Raw genomic sequence first — 16,298 nt, 5'->3', positions numbered from 1 at the left:
TTTAAGGGTATTACTTGGTGATTCTCCATCATTTCGTCGTTATCTATTGCGCCATTTAATGGTCAAATTCGGTATTACTTTATAAAATTGGCTATACACGATACGAAATTGTAACCTGCATTTTTTAAAAGAACTCTTCATCAAATTACGACTTATAAGGAAAGATAATACTGGCGCCCCCTCCCCTCACCCCTCATCTCCATAATACGACAAACTTGTCACGTGGCAACTTATAATATTTTACCAAATTTGGGATGTTTTTGCTGTAATTTTTTTTTTAATTCATGATTCTACAATGTCAGTTGCCGGCTCTTTCCTAAATATGACCCCCCAAGGGTTTTACCCCGGTATGTTTCCAACTTTGCTGCGTGTTTAGTACAATGGGGTTACCGTGAAAACACAAACAAAGGACTGTAAATATTATAAAGATAATGACCTCCAAGAAATATTAGTGTTAGATAACGACCCCCGAAAACCTTTGGGGGTGACTATCTAGGAAAGATCCCGGTTGCCTCGCTTGGTAAAAATTTCGAGGTGTTTTGGCTGTTTCACTTTACTTGGTGATTCTTCATTACCAATTGTCCCATTTGGTGCAAATTTCTGGGGCTTTCGGCTGTATTGTTTGCTTCGTGATTCTTCGTTATCTGGTGATTGCCAGCTGCCATATTTGGTGCATATTTTGTGGTGTTTTGACAGTATTATTTTACTTCATGATCCTGCAATACCAGTTGCCTCATTCGGTGCAGATTTCAGAGGGTTTTAACGGTATTATATTGCTTCATGTTTCTACAGAATCAGTTGCCTCATTTGGTAAAAATTTCAGAGGGTCTTAACGGTATTTTATTACTTCATAATTCTACAACATCACTTGTCTCATTTGGTGCAAATTTCGGTGGGTTTCGGCTGTTTTATTTTACTTCGTGATTCTCCATTACCTGGTGGTTTTCAGTTTCATCAATTACCTCATTTGGTGTAAATTTCGCGGGTTTTTGCGTTATTATTTTGCTTCAAGTCTTTATTTGACATTGGAGTTTTTTATCTTGCGTTTTGGAATAGAATGTAAAGTGGTGATTCTCCATCATCGTGTATTTCGCAATTACCTCATTTGGTACAAATTTAAGCCTTTTTTTAGGAGGTTTCCCTTTTTTTTATTTTACTTTAAATCTTTATTTGATATTGGAGTTTTTATGATGCGATTCGGCGAAGGTCTTATCAAGTGGAGATTCTCCATTATCGGGTAGTTATCAGTTGCGTCATGTATTGCAAATTGAAGCTTTTATGTCAGTTATCATTTACTTTAAAGTACTATTATTTCATATTGGAGTGCTTTATTCTGCGATTCTTCTGAGCCTCCTGACGTTGGAGTTTTCATGCTGTGATTCTAATTCTCTGCTCCAATCTATAGCAAATTTACTGTTACCGAGATATTTAGAGTCTTTTGTTCATGTTTTGCTACCGTTCATTCCAGTAGGGCTGGTAGTTAAAAAAAGTATACCTTAGTTTTACCAGACCACTGAGCTGATTAACAGCTCTCCTAGGGCTGGCCCGAAGTATTAGACTTATTTTACGTGGCTAAGAACTATTTGGTTACTTAGCAACGGGACCTACAGTGTATTGTGGAATCCGAACGACATTATAGCGAGAAATGAATTTCTATCACCAGAACTAAATTCCTCTAATTCTTCATTAGCCGGCCGGAGACTCGAACTATACTGAACAAGACTTTCATGGGAGCTGTGCTGGTATTAAAGCAAAGTCTAATAAAAGATTTTGTATTAGAGTACGGCAATCTACAGCAAAAGAGACGACCGTCAGAAGCGTTCAAATCACGCATTAATTAAAACATGGGAAAATTATATTTCCAAGGTCAAAATGCGATTAATGGTTTAAAGTAAAATTTCACCTTATTTGTTTAGTTCCTCAACAAAGGTGAATACTTTGAAATCGTTTATCTAGTATTCTCGATTCCTAAGTACGTCATTGATTGAGCGGTTCCATGCATGACCGATATATATATATCTATTCATACATTAAAGCCCTTTGTTGGCCGTTTTGATCTTCAGTCATTCGATGGGCCGGATTCGATTCCGCCGCCGGCTGATGAAGTTAGAGGAATTTATTTCGGTGATTGAAATTCATTTCTCGCTATAATGTGGTTCGGTTCCATAAGCTGTAGGTCCCGTTGCTAGGTAACCATATTCTTAGCCACATAAAATAAGTGTAATCCCTATTAATCAGCTCAGTGGTCTGGTAAACAATGTCCTATTTTGTACATCCTCCATCTTGTAATCAAAAATAAACACGAGTAAAAAATGCGCCGGAGTTACTTCGGCGCAGTCGAGTTGTCTGTACAGCCGCTACAGCATGTAGGCCTAATCATGGCCACCGAAAACAGATCTATCTTTCCTCGGTATAATGCTGTATGAGCCGCGCCCCATGATACTTTAACCACGGCCCGGTGGTGGCCTTTCCTATATCGTTGCCAGAAGCACGATTATGGCTAACCTTAAACATACATAAAATAAAAACTACGAGGCTAGAGGGCTGCAATTTGGTATGTTTGAAGACTGGAGGGTGGATGATCAACATACCAATTTGCAGGCCTCTAGCCTCAGTAGTTTTCAAGATCTGAGGGCGGACAGAAAAAGTGCGGACAGAAAAAAGTGCGGACAGAAAAAGTGAGGACAGAAAAAAGTGCAGACGGACAGACGAAGCCGGCACAATAGTTTTACAGAAAACTAAGTACGAGCATGAAGGATTAAAGCACTGGTGTAATCAGTAAAAAGCGCTGTTCCACGTTGTTTCACGCTGAGCCAGTGAACTACCAATTACAGAAACACCAACAATAAAACTGTTAAGATAGCAGTTTAGTTGAAAAGCCTGGCGGCATGAGTCTCGGTTCATAATTTATCTGCTGTTTTTGGTATGCAATCCAGTATGTTATTTATCTTATTTGTTTGGTTTATTTTTCTTTGTATTTTACTCTTTCTACTCGTTTTCTTAACGGCACCGCCGTGAGCTGAGACAATTATAATGGCTCTCAATCTGTTAGAAACCTGCAAACCTTGGGGAAGTAATATATAGTATTAACTTAAACTATATATATATATATATATATATATATATATATATATATATATATATATATATATATATATATATATATGTGCAATGGAATTATTATACGAAGAGTAAACCTTTAAGATTCACATTTATTTATAAAAAATATGTAAAACAATATAAAATATATATTTTTTCAAAGTGAAACTCAGAATGGACATTTTAAATCGCGTCTTTATATACTACAGTGCAATGCATAGGGTACAACCATCTTGTAATCATTGCTATGGTACGCTGAATTCAAAGAAAAAGATGAATTGAAAAGAAAAATACGAAAACATTATCTTCCTATGGTGACGTATTACAAAAAACATTTTGTATTGCTTGGTTAAACGGATAGAATCCCACGCGGGAGGCACTTTTCTTTACATTCCCTTCGGATTTCAAGGCTTCCAGTGGGAAAAAAATCATATCCAAAATAAATTATATAAATATATTAAGTCCTCGAAACCATTAAGTTAACAATTTGCGGCTTATGACTTTGATGCTGTGATATTTTTGGAGAGAATTCACAAACAAACTGATCAGTTTTTTTTTTGCTGATAGGCCTACATTCTGTTAATTCAGCATTGGAAACGAAATACTGCGTTTGCAAACTTGCCCTGGGAAAACACAGAAATGGCTGAATTTACTCTTTTCCTCACTGAGGAAAAAATACGGGAATCATAAATAACTGGTTTTTACCATCAAAGAAAAAATAATAGGTCAATGTGAGCAGCTGCCCGCTAAAAGAATTATTTTTCTATAAATGTCAATGAATGCATCATGTTATTGTGAAATTTCGTTTTGTTTAGTATTTTATGTGACCAGTTATACTAAAAATTAAGGAATTAAGCAACAAAGGAAGGTTATTTTATCACTTAATGTATCAGAGAGAGAGAGAGAGAGAGAGAGAGAGAGAGAGAGAGAGAGAGAGATAAGCGGTATCAATTCAGTTGGGAAAGGTTTATTCAGTTCTTAAGAGTTCTCAGCTCAGTGCGCTGTGAGGATTTTCAAACATAAAATAAATCGCAGTAAATTTGTATAAAAAATAAAAAATATAAAAACGCAGTTTCACAACTCAAGGTCTAAAGGGTCAAAATGAGTCTATCTAACTTCCTTCTGCTAAAAAAAAAAACAAGCAAGCGAGCGCATACTTTGCCAGGAAAGACCGATAAAAGCATAAAGAATAATTATTAACAAGGACACACAGTCGTCAGATGCTAAGCAACACCAATGTTTTGAAGGCAAAAGCGGTTTGGGCCCGTAGTCCCTTCTCAAGGTGGGCAATATCGAATGTCTTATGTTTCTGCCGCTGGAGGGCGGACCGAAAGCGAACGTCCTTCCTGCATGTTTTAAGAGGAGCTCCCGGCTGCGTTTTGGTAGTGAGTCTCAGTTGCGTTGGAGGAAAAGTCTGCCGGAAATTGATATCTTGCGTCATGATACGTGTAAGTGGTTGCTGAAAGTTGAACACAGAGAGAGAGAGAGAGAGAGAGAGAGAGAGAGAGAGAGAGAGAGAGAGAGAGATGACATGAGAGGACGCGAATGTTTTCGGCTTTTTCATGCCGACGTTGGATTGAGCCATCAGAGCAGAAAAGCGGAGTCAGGATTTTTGACATTTCATCTCGAAAGCCTTACACGCACACACACACACACACACACACACACACACACACACACAGAGAGAGAGAGAGAGAGAGAGAGAGAGAGAGAGAGAGAGAGAGAGAGAGGCGTATGTTGCACCACGCGAGCACATTTTCATACTCTTCTCGCCGAAACTTCCCAAATCTGAATATTTACTTATTTACTTTTACTCACAATAAAGTTATGTAACTACTAATTTCTGATTTGTAGCAATTTTCACTCATCATTGACGACTTATTTTGTCACCTTCTGAATAAACAAATTTACGAAAGAGGTCACTTTTCGTAGACTTATAATTTAAAATCCCAATCCACGAAAAAAATAACTTATTTGAATTTTTTATCGTATCAGCTTCAATTAGTGGAATACTGTTATCGAATTTTATTACACACGTGAGCGTTGCGTGCTGTAATTGCGAGGAATTTGCTGATAACAAAGATAAACTGTCAATGCAAAGCGAGTTATTTTTATATTACTTTTTCCGTTATACATTTCTCCCCATTTCATGATTCAGCTCCTTCGTTTTGTACTTCACGTTCTCTCTCTCTCTCTCTAACAAATCAGCTCTTTACGTAATAAATCTAATTGATGTTAAACCTTTTCTCTCTCTCTCTCTCTCTCTCTCCTCGTCTGATAGGTGGTGACCCGCGATCGATCCTAGCGAAGGGGATACGAGCAGCGAAATATTCATCTGACAGTTAGTCGGCTGTGGTTTGTGATAGCCAAGTGGGGAATGGCATCGGGCCTAGCAACCGCATTCCCCCAAAAAACTTGTGTATACCAATAATAATAATAATAATAATAATAATAATAATAATAATAATAATAATAATAATAATATTTCGGGGCTTTGTGATCTAAGCACCTTGGAATTGCACCAAACTCTTCCTGTTATATTTCGAGTCTATCGTACAGCAAAAGTGAATGTAAAGTAATAATAATAATAATAATAATAATAATAATAATAATAATAATAATAATAATAATAATAATAATAATGGCGTGAGAGCGAAATGGGTAAGGCGTTGGTTTACGGGCTCATAGGCCGATAGAGTCAGCACCCGCATTAGCGGCCCTAGAGCAAAAAAACCTTTTGTCAAAAAAACAAAAGCCCTGAAAGGGATTCCTTGTTTCACTATTCAAAGCATTCCTCAAAGGCCTCTTACTGGGCTCTCTCTCTCTCGCCGACTAAAGGGGAAAACGTATATACATCACGGGGGCGTTTTCGTCTGTCGGTTTTATTATATTCTTCCTCTTGATTTTTTCAAACCAGAATTCAGTTGCCTGCGGGCAACTCGGAAGCCATGGCGGGGAGACTTCGTTTTGTTGTTGTTTTTTCTTTATCTCTTTTGAGACTTCGTTTTGTTTTTGTTTTTTTCTTTATCTCTTTTAGTCTTGCATCATAATCCGTTCTCGACTTTGCCCCTTTACTTCTTGTGTGTGTGTGAGAGAGAGAGAGGTCTTGTCCCTTTGCTTTCAGTGTTTGTGAGAAAGAGTTGTCTTTGGCACTTTGCTTTGAGTGTGTTTGTGTGTGTGACAGAGAGAGAGAGAGTGTGTGTGTGAGAGAGAGAGGTTCTTTGCTTTCCCTGTGTGTGAGAGAGAGAGAGTGCGTGCCCGTGTGAGAGAGAAAGAAAGAGAGGTGTCTGCCCCTTTGCGTTCCGTGTGTGTGTGAGAGAGAGAGAGAGTGTGCGTCTTTGCCTCTTTGCTTTCCATGTGTGTGTGTGTGTGTGTGTGTGTGTGTGTGTGTGTGAGAGAGAGAGAGAGAGAGAGAGAGAGTTGTTTTGCCCTTTGCTTTTCGTTTGTGCATGTTGAGAGAGAGAGAGGATCGCGCGCAAATGGTCTAAGCCTCATCAACATGTAACGACTTAGGTTGCTCGAATCCGCCCAAAACAAGCAATTACCCTCCACCGATAATTACCTGAGGGAGCCCTTTGGGCCTGACAGATGCATTGTTTCTTTACACTTCTGTTGTGTCTGGGTTCGACAGTGAGAACCTCAGAGTGTGTGTGTTTGTGTGTGCGTGCGAGGCATATACCTGTTGAAGTTTGAATTTCTCGTGAGTATATAATGTGTAGTTTGTGTATAACTTTTGTGTTACTTGAAAGATATCGAGTGATTCTGCTGCGTCTTGGATATGTGTTTAGTGTTACTTAAATGTTATAGTTTAAATTTGTATTAGAATTTGTACGTTGCGCCGTCAGTATTTTTCTGAGAGATAGAGGGAGAGAGAGACTGTCAGGCAAAGTAGTGCTGTGTTGGGTGTAGTCGTTTCTTGGATAGGTGACCCCCTAGGGACACAGTCTGCTGGTGGCAGCCACCTTTACATATATTAACCAGGCCTATACCTGAAGTCACCATGAATAGAATATATATATATATATATATATATATATATATATATATATATATATATAAAATGACATTATAGCAAATGGTTTTTTTCGACCTTATGGTACAATTACGACATAAATTAGCATTTTGGTAACCGACTTAGAAGCCAATAGTACAATGCAAAATGTTTAATATACTTTTCTGATAGTTTTTTTTATTGAATTTTTACATATTTGACACTCTTAACCCGATCTTGGGTGCCAGGTCCTACACGACTGGATGGCTTCCCTCACCCCGCGTCCAAATCGATCCCCACCTAGGATGCCATAATCCGAGTGAAAATCAGGGATGTAGCCTAACTAAACCTATGCGATGCATCCTAACCTAACCTACCTTAAGCTAGGCTCAGGGGCTAGTGCAGTCAGTGTACTTCACACTGTGCTCGTCAGGCATTACTTAATGTTCTTCTCTCCAGCATCCCTTAGACCATTAGCTGCAACCCCTTACATTTCTTTCACTGCACCTCCCTTCATATTGTCTTCCATCTTACTGTTCACCCTCTCCTGAATGTTGTTTCGACACGATTTCCAGCGCTACGTGACCTCATAAGCCCCGGAGCTTGGCTTTTGGCCAAAATTTTGTATTCCAATTCCAAATATAATTAATATGGAAATATATTTGCCCACAGTCTTTAGTTAGTTGTCATTTCTGTCACAAGCCACAGGTGGAATGTGTTTTGGCTCCCGGTTTCCCACCAACTTACCCTTGCTAGGCTATAGCCTATAGTTTCTGCTCTAGTCCCCTGTTATTGGAAGACTGAAGATCAGTGATTTGAGTTAACCAGATATTTATAACGAAAATGTCAGATTGCAATGTCATTTCTTAAATTCTGAAGAACTTTGAGAAAGGACAGTTGATGGGCCATTACTGAGATAGTCAAACTTCCCATTCCTGAATTAATGCAGCCAAATTCTATGAAAATAACACCACAGCCATCTTGCAAACAAAACATGAAAGGAATAACATCGCTGGTTGGTCCACAAAAAGTTAATGAAGCATTAATCATTGGTTGATGGTGACTGCTGTAGTTAATAAAAACAATAGACAGAGGGCTGCTTTTTATATTAAATAAATCTTGAAGAGCTTAACAGAATAGTTTAGGAACGTGTAAATGAGAGAAGTCATAAAATCTGCATTCCACCAATATCTCGGTAACATATTTGTAACGATTTTGGTGTAAGATAAAAAAAATATTTTGGAACTGACTGAAATTATTGAAATACTAAACAAACAATCATAATGATTTATGGTGTACCGGACAATGCGTTTAAAAGTCAAAATCACTTACCATTTTTCTTACAGGTTGTGATTTTAATCAATCTGACATTCATTTTGATCAGAAATAGCAGTTAACCGTTTATACCCCCTTGTTCAACAACGAAGGGGATCACAGTGGAAAACAAAGAATTTTGGGCTGGGAAAAAGTATGACTGGGGGAAACCAAGGATGCATCCTAACCTAACCTAACTTAGTTGAACTAAGGATGCCACATCCTACTGGGATCACAGTAAAAAACAAAGAATTTTGGGCTGGGAAAAAGTATGACTGGGGAAATCAAGGATGCATCCTAACCTAACCTAACTTAGTTGAACTAAGGATGCCACATCCTACCTGGCCATTGGCTACCTTGACCTCCTAGGATGCACCATACTGTTGGAGTGCTATACAAGGATGCATCCTAACCTAACCTCACCTAGGGTGCTGCATCCCACTTTCCCTTCGGTATCCCAACCTTATCGAAGGAACTCCAACCTAACCTAGGTCACTGAAAATCGTGGAAAAATGACATTTGCCATCGTACCTTGGTTATTTTTCATCTTTTACATTGTAATCTTAAGAGGGAATGAGTTTTAGGGGCTAACCAAACATTTACCATGTGAACTTAATGGCCAGATCTGATGTCTCCACTTCTCATACAAGATCCTCATTTTTGACTGTATGGGTACATTGGTGTCAATATAATTACTCTGCCCCACCATTACTAGGTTCCTCTCCACCTACCCACCCATACCCCCTTACCTTTTCCAGAGCTTGCAGATATTTCTGCCATAGCCGTTTTGGTGTGATTTCATATGATACATCATAAAACAACTTAGTTAGTTTGTTAATGTCTGACAGAATATGATTTTTTAACACCCAACAGAATATAAATAACTAAACAAATAGATGATTAATTTAACATATATATATAAATCAATACACTAGTCTGATGTATAGGCAATATAAAGTAATAATGCCTTACTTGCATTGCAGAGACGATGTTGCTACTGGGCACAGAATTGTCCCTCCAGACTCCAGAGCTTGTAGGCCTATCTGATGGCGACAATGGTTATAAACCTTACTGTACTCACAGGAAAGTCACAGTTTCTGCAGTGGTTGGTGAGGTAGGTGGCTAGAATCGATTGAAGGAGTTTCACCCATTGATGTTGACGGTAACTTTTTGAGATGAATGAACACGTCTGGATATATATATATATATATATATATATATATATATATATATATATATATATATATATTATACATACAAATACCATGTATGTGTGTGTATAACTGAATCACGAAAATATGGAAGGTGATGAATATTATATTTAAATAAAGGCAAAATTCGCGAAGGACAGAGAGACAATGGAGTGTTGCAAGGCCCCTTCCTTCGTGGACTTTGTCTTCTATTATATATATATATATATATATATATATATATATATATATATATATATATATATATACTGTATATACATATATATATTGTAATCTTCGTTAATTTGCATCATAAACACGCCAAATCGTGAGTAATCCCACATGGAAATGTATACCTCAGTTAAAAGATTTTCCCTCACATCATTCTAACAAACGACATTTCAGCCAGGCACGTGAACAGCGTACAGCGGTACCTCCGTGTACCGTCACCTCCCCCCCCCCCCACAACCTCCTGTTCCCCTGAATTCCCATCCCTGGCCCCTCCCTTGTGTTCCCCTAATGCAGTAAACAACGATGAGAAGTGTCCTGGAAACAGGAGATTTGCAAATTTGGGAATGACGTTTGAGATGAGAGAAAGGGGGAACTTTTGCGTGACGTTCGGAAACGAGGGTCATTGCCGGGAGAGTTGTCAGTGCGCGCTTACTTGAGAGAGAGAGAGAGAGAGAGAGAGAGAGAGAGAGAGGGCATTATGTTTACATGTGTGTGTGTGTGTGTGTATCTGCGAAGAGAGAGAGAGAGAGAGAGGGCTGGGAAGTGGCAATACGTGTACAGTTTTGAGAGAGAGAGCGAAAAGGGTATATTATGTTTACACGTTTGCGTGTGTATCTGAGAGAGAGAGAGAGAGAGAGAGAAGGGTGGGAAGGGGATATTACGTTACAGTTTTGAGACAGAGGGAGGGGGGGCGGGCAAGAAACCTACTTAAAATAGAAGTTTGTGGGGTCTTTGCTAAAAAATAATGCACCGATGCAAGTGAAGAATCGCCTCATTTTTTTCCATTCCTACTTTTTCCCCTTTGCAAGAGAATTTTACTCAGTTTTTGCCTCCACGACGCGACGATTCTTCGGAAACGCTTTCAAGAAATAGAAAAAAGATGAAGCTGTCTGTAACGACGAACGATCAGTTGTTCAAAGTTCGTTTGACAAACTCAAATGTCAGCAAGAGAGATGCATTCAGGCGTCCACGGTATCATAACACTTAGAAAATAAGTCTTAAATTTTTCCCTTGATAGACTTGGTATTTTTAAAGTCTCGAATTTTCCCTTGAAAGACTTAATGGTACTTTCAGTTTGCCAGATGTCAGCTGGGAGCGTATTGTACTAAATTGGAAAGCTTAGTCTAAAGCCTACATACGAATTGCATTTTGGCTTCGATAACTTGAGACTATCTGTGGTCAGTCTTTTGTTGACTCCAACCGTAGGCGTATTATTCGCAGAAAGCCTTTCAGATGTTTTGGACATCCAATCTTGACAGCCTGTTGAGTCATAATATAATAATGCACTCTAAATATTATGGTATCTTTGGCGTGCAGCCATTGCAACTCAATAAAACAAGGGTAATTCTTCTTCTCGTCGACACCGTGTAGGAACGGGACTAAGCTGAGAAGAAGAAGAATTCTTTCCTGAGGTGCAGTACCATTTATTAATCTTGCCTCTAAGTTGCATCTGTCATAGGTTAATGGATATAATGGGTATAAAGAGTTGCAGTAGCCCACTCGGTTAATGATACCATTAACCACAAGTTATTTAACCATGGAGTGGGTGGTCCCGTTAATTACACAAGATGGGTCTTTGCGGCGTTCCTTCGGTCCGTAGCTGCAACCCCTTCCATTCCTTTGACTGTACCTCCGTTCATATGCTCTCGCTTCCATCTTACTTTCTTCAACTCTCTCCTAACAATTGTGTCATAGTGCAACTGCGAAAGGTTTTCCTCCTGTTACGAATGATATGTCCCAGAGCTTGGCCTCCGGCCTAGACCTTGTATTCCATTTTTACCACAAGTTACTTAATAGAATACTCGTCGAGATTATATATATATATATATATATATATATATATATATATATATATATATATATATATATATATATAAGCAATATTTCTAAACTGATATCCAGAACCGTTATTACGTTATTGATTTGAGTACTGACAGACAAATTACAGTTTAGCAGCGCACCAGAGTCACGCAATAGGGTTGAATGGTGAGTCACCCATCGACTGACTCCGCTGAAAGACGGGAAGTCAGAATCAATAGATTCATTGTGGTTGTGACAGTTTAGGCTTCAAAACTAATCGGTAAATCAGTGGGTGATTGGTTCGTGTGTATATGAGGGCAAGATTGGTCGATTATAATATTTTTTAGTTGGTTAGTACTAAATAACTGTGTTTATAAATACAGATTACAGCGGATAGGACTAGCATGTTTATATTTACAAATAGCCAATGTATATATATACATATATGTGTGTACTGTGTGTGTGTGTACAGTACATATACGTATATATGTTACAGGCAGATGGCGAAATGCACTTAGGGACATTTGATCCCACCCCCCCAAAAGGGGCTAGTACTAAACACGGCGAAACAGTGACCCACCTACACTGTTTTTCCGTGTTTAGTACTAACCCCTGGGAATCAAAATGTCCCTAAGTGTTTAGTATCTGCCTGAAGTTTCAAGCAATTTGTGAAATGCATTTCTGGCTTCTCTATCTGCCTGTAACAAACAATGCCTGGATTCCTAGGCCTATATATATATATATATATATATATATATATATATATATATATATATATATACATATATATATATATATATATATATATATATATATATATATATGAATACCTGTATGTTATCAAATTTGATTTGTTTCAACAAAATGAACAACATCTGCAAGGCGAGCACGCGTGATGAATTTTAATAAACAAGCAAAAAATTTACCTGCAATATTGCTTTGTCACCAAAGTTCTGTTCCATCACATGAACCAAGCGTGTCGGCACATTTGTATATTTAACGATTACTGCGAACCGTTTGCCAATTTATCACATTTAACCCAAACAAAAGCAATGAATTTTTGCATAGTGAGGGAAGCCGTCAGTTGAATGTTTCCGATAGGGGGATCCACTTCCTATTCCGTTTTCTGTTTGTTTTTGGCGAATTACGAAAAGCGGTTATATTTTCGTTGGAAACTCCGTACTAATTGCTCGGCCGTTTGAAATTCCGCCCAGTTTAAACAAAAAGTTTGTTGGAGTTGATTCCGCTTTTCCCAATATATAAAAAAATAGTGTTGAAATGATGCAGTCAGGATAACAACGTAGCAATGACGTACGGCCGTATTTGTTCACGGTTGAATTTTAAAAGAGTTTGCCGTGAAAAAAGGTGAAAAGAAAACGAGGATGATGTAGCCATACCATGCGATTCAAACTGATTTGAAATTCGATGAAATTCTTTCTGATTTAAATACAGTAAAAAAAACTACAGTTTGTTTCATTCAACGCTGAATTTAACGGAAGGGAGTAAACCACGGTGAGGCTGCAAGGACCTCTAGAAAGCAATTATCGTCGTTTATAAAGGAAATAGAAAATAAGTAAGATAAGGAAAAGGTAAAACGGTTTCTCTATACTTGGAGAGAATGGGAAGCCCATTCAATTCTATGTTCATGAACTCGGTAGAACTTAAACTGGTAATGCCATCACACACTTGAATGAGCTCAAATCCTTGTAAAGGGGTTAGTGCCGTCAGTGCACCTCGCGTGGTGTAATGTAGGCACCAGCGGGGTGGGGGCACCTGGGCACGTGCCCCCCCCCCCATGAAAAATAATAACAAAATAATAATATTGAAGATTTAGATAATAACGACATGAATGAGAAATGTAAAAATGGAAAAATAAAAATATAGAAATTATAAAATTTTGAGAACAAAATAATAACAATAATCTTAATGTGATAATAATAAAATGGATTCGGTACTTACTGATAGAACAGGCGATTGCTGTCAATTTCGTATTTTCTACTTAAATACTGAATATGCTGAAGAAAATATATTATGCTTTTATACGACAAAATATTTCATGTATATATATACATATAAATGTGTATGTGTATAATATGGAAAGTGGTGCCTACCCCCATAAAATTTTTCTGGATCCGCCAGTGGATGTAGGCATTATTAAAGGGTTTTTGCAGTATCCCTTTTGGCCCCTAACTGCACCGAAAGAGAGAGAGAGAGAGAGAGAGAAACAAAAACTCCCAATTTTATATCACTGTAATTACAGTGGTTTTCATCCAGCCTAGCATATGCACATACGCCCTTTTTCATTTTTTTTTTTTTTTTAGTTTTAGTTTTCTGCAAAAGAAAACTATTGTTCCGACTTTGTTCGTCCGCACTTTTTCTGTCCGCCCTCAGATCTTAAAAGCTACTGAGGCTAGAGGGCTGTAAATTGGTATGTTGATCATCCACCCTCCAATCATCAAACATACCAAATTGCAGCCCTCTAGCCTCAGTAGTTTTAATTTAATTTAAGGTTAAAGGTAGCCATAATCGTGCTTCTGGCAACGTCACAACACAGGCCACCACTTCATGCTGAGAGTTTCATGGGCCGCGGCTCATACAGAATTATACCGAGACCACCAAAAGATAGATCTATTTTCGGTGGCCTTGACTATGCGCTGTAGCAGCTGTACAGAAAACTCGAAGGCGCCGAAGAAACTTCGGCGCATTTTTTACTTTGTTTTAAATTCTCTTACGCATTCTTGATAGTAATCTTTGTTTCCATTATTATTTTATTTTAACCTTGTTAATTACGGCAAAGAACATGTTTAGAAGTAGCGAAATTATTAGCAAACTTGGTCTGCCCTTGTTAATGGAGCATTCGTATTAACTGCATCGAGGTTAGAACCAGGGAGTTAAAGTAAATACGGGTTCTGTAAATAGGCAAGAGAACTTATGTAAGTAATTTTTCAATTACGTCATCCAGTAAATAGGTCAGAGTGTGTAAACTCTGCGGTAATTACTCGCCAACGTTCAGTGTTGAATTCGCGGAAATTAAAGCTCACTGCCAAGAAGTAATTAACTTACTGTTAATGAAATGTTTTAGCGCAGGATTTGCCATTATATTTTCATGAATGGACTCCCATACCACAGGATGATTAGTTAGACTTTCCTTCGCAGAGGTCAAAGAGCTTAATTGGTTTCAGATTGTGTAATAAAAAAATGTTCAGACGTTTGGCAGACCAGGGGAATCGATGGGTTGTTTCAGAGGCCGAAGAAAATGGTTGGTTTCAGACTCTGTAAAGAAATGTTCAGATATTTCACAGACCAGAGGAATCAGTCAGTTGTATCAGAGGCCGAAGAAAATGGTTGGTTTCAGACTCTGTAAATAAATATTCAGATGTTTCACAGACCAGAGGAATCAGCCAGTTGTATCAGAGGCCGAAGAAAATGGTTGGTTTCAGACTCTGTAAATAAAGATTCAGATATTTCACAGACCAGAGGAATCAGCAAGTTGTATCAGAGGCCTAAGAAAATGGTTGGTCTCAGACTCTGTAAATAAATACTCTGATGTTTCACAGACCAGAGGAATCAGTCTGTTGTTTCAGAGGCCGAAGAAAATGGTTGGTTTAGGACTCTGTAAAAAAAAAAAAAAAATTTGGTTAGATGTTTCACAAACCAGAGGAATCTGTGGGTTGTTTCTGAGCCCGCCGCCCCCGCCCCCAAAATGGCTGACCCCAAAAATGGCTGCTGGTTTCAGCGGACAAAGAAAGGTCGGCTGTTTCATCAGAATTCGGAAGAAAACAGCCACTTTCACGAAACCATTTTGCGTTCAGCTTGAACATCCCCCCGACGTAAAGGCTTCGTTCAGTAGAGGAAACAAAACGGAAGACGTGCGGAAATGGCCGCATCTGATTAAGTGAGAGAGAAGCGTTTGATGTCCCTGACCTGTTATGCCCGTCCGTCGTGCGCTTTGTGATTCCGTTTTGTTTTTCGGAGCGACTTTTTCGCAAATTGCTTTGAATCAGCGCCGTGTTCATTTCCCCCAGCGCTAGATGTTTCCAAAAAAAAAAAAAAAAATAAAAACCTTTTGATCTCTCCTCCGCTTCGCTGCTTTGAAACGCTGGCTGCGGGTCAATTTGCTCTGCTCTGCGACCCCTTTCGTTCCTTTTACTGTACTTCCTTTCATATTCTCTTTCTTCCGTCTTCCTTTCCACCACCCTCTCCTAACAAATGATTTATAGTGCAACTGCGAAACGTTTTCCTCCTGTTACACCTTTCAAACCTTTCACTGTCAATTTTCGTTTTAGCTCTGAATGGCCTCATAGGTTCCAGTGGTTGGCCTTTGGCCTAAATTCTATATTCAATTCAATTCAGCGTTGCTAGGTAAGCGGTTGGTTCCTAGACACGTAAAATGAATCTAATCCTTCGGGCCAGCCCTCTCTAGGAGAGCTGTTAATCAGCTCAGTGGTCTGGTAAAACTAAGATATACTTTGACCTGCCGACTTTGCAGTTTTTCGAAGGCTGTTTTATTTATTTGGTTTTTCTTTTTTTATTTTATCTGTGTTTTGCTGTGGTTTCGTTTTTATCCTGTATACATATGTATGTCATTTTCTGGATGAATATGTGTACATTTTGAATAATAATAATAATGATAATAATAATAATAATAATAATAATAATAATAATAATAATAA

This window comes from Macrobrachium rosenbergii, chromosome 13 (genome assembly GCF_040412425.1).
Source record: "Macrobrachium rosenbergii isolate ZJJX-2024 chromosome 13, ASM4041242v1, whole genome shotgun sequence".
In the NCBI taxonomy this organism is placed as follows: domain Eukaryota; kingdom Metazoa; phylum Arthropoda; class Malacostraca; order Decapoda; family Palaemonidae; genus Macrobrachium; species Macrobrachium rosenbergii.
This window is presented reverse-complemented; position numbering follows the sequence as displayed.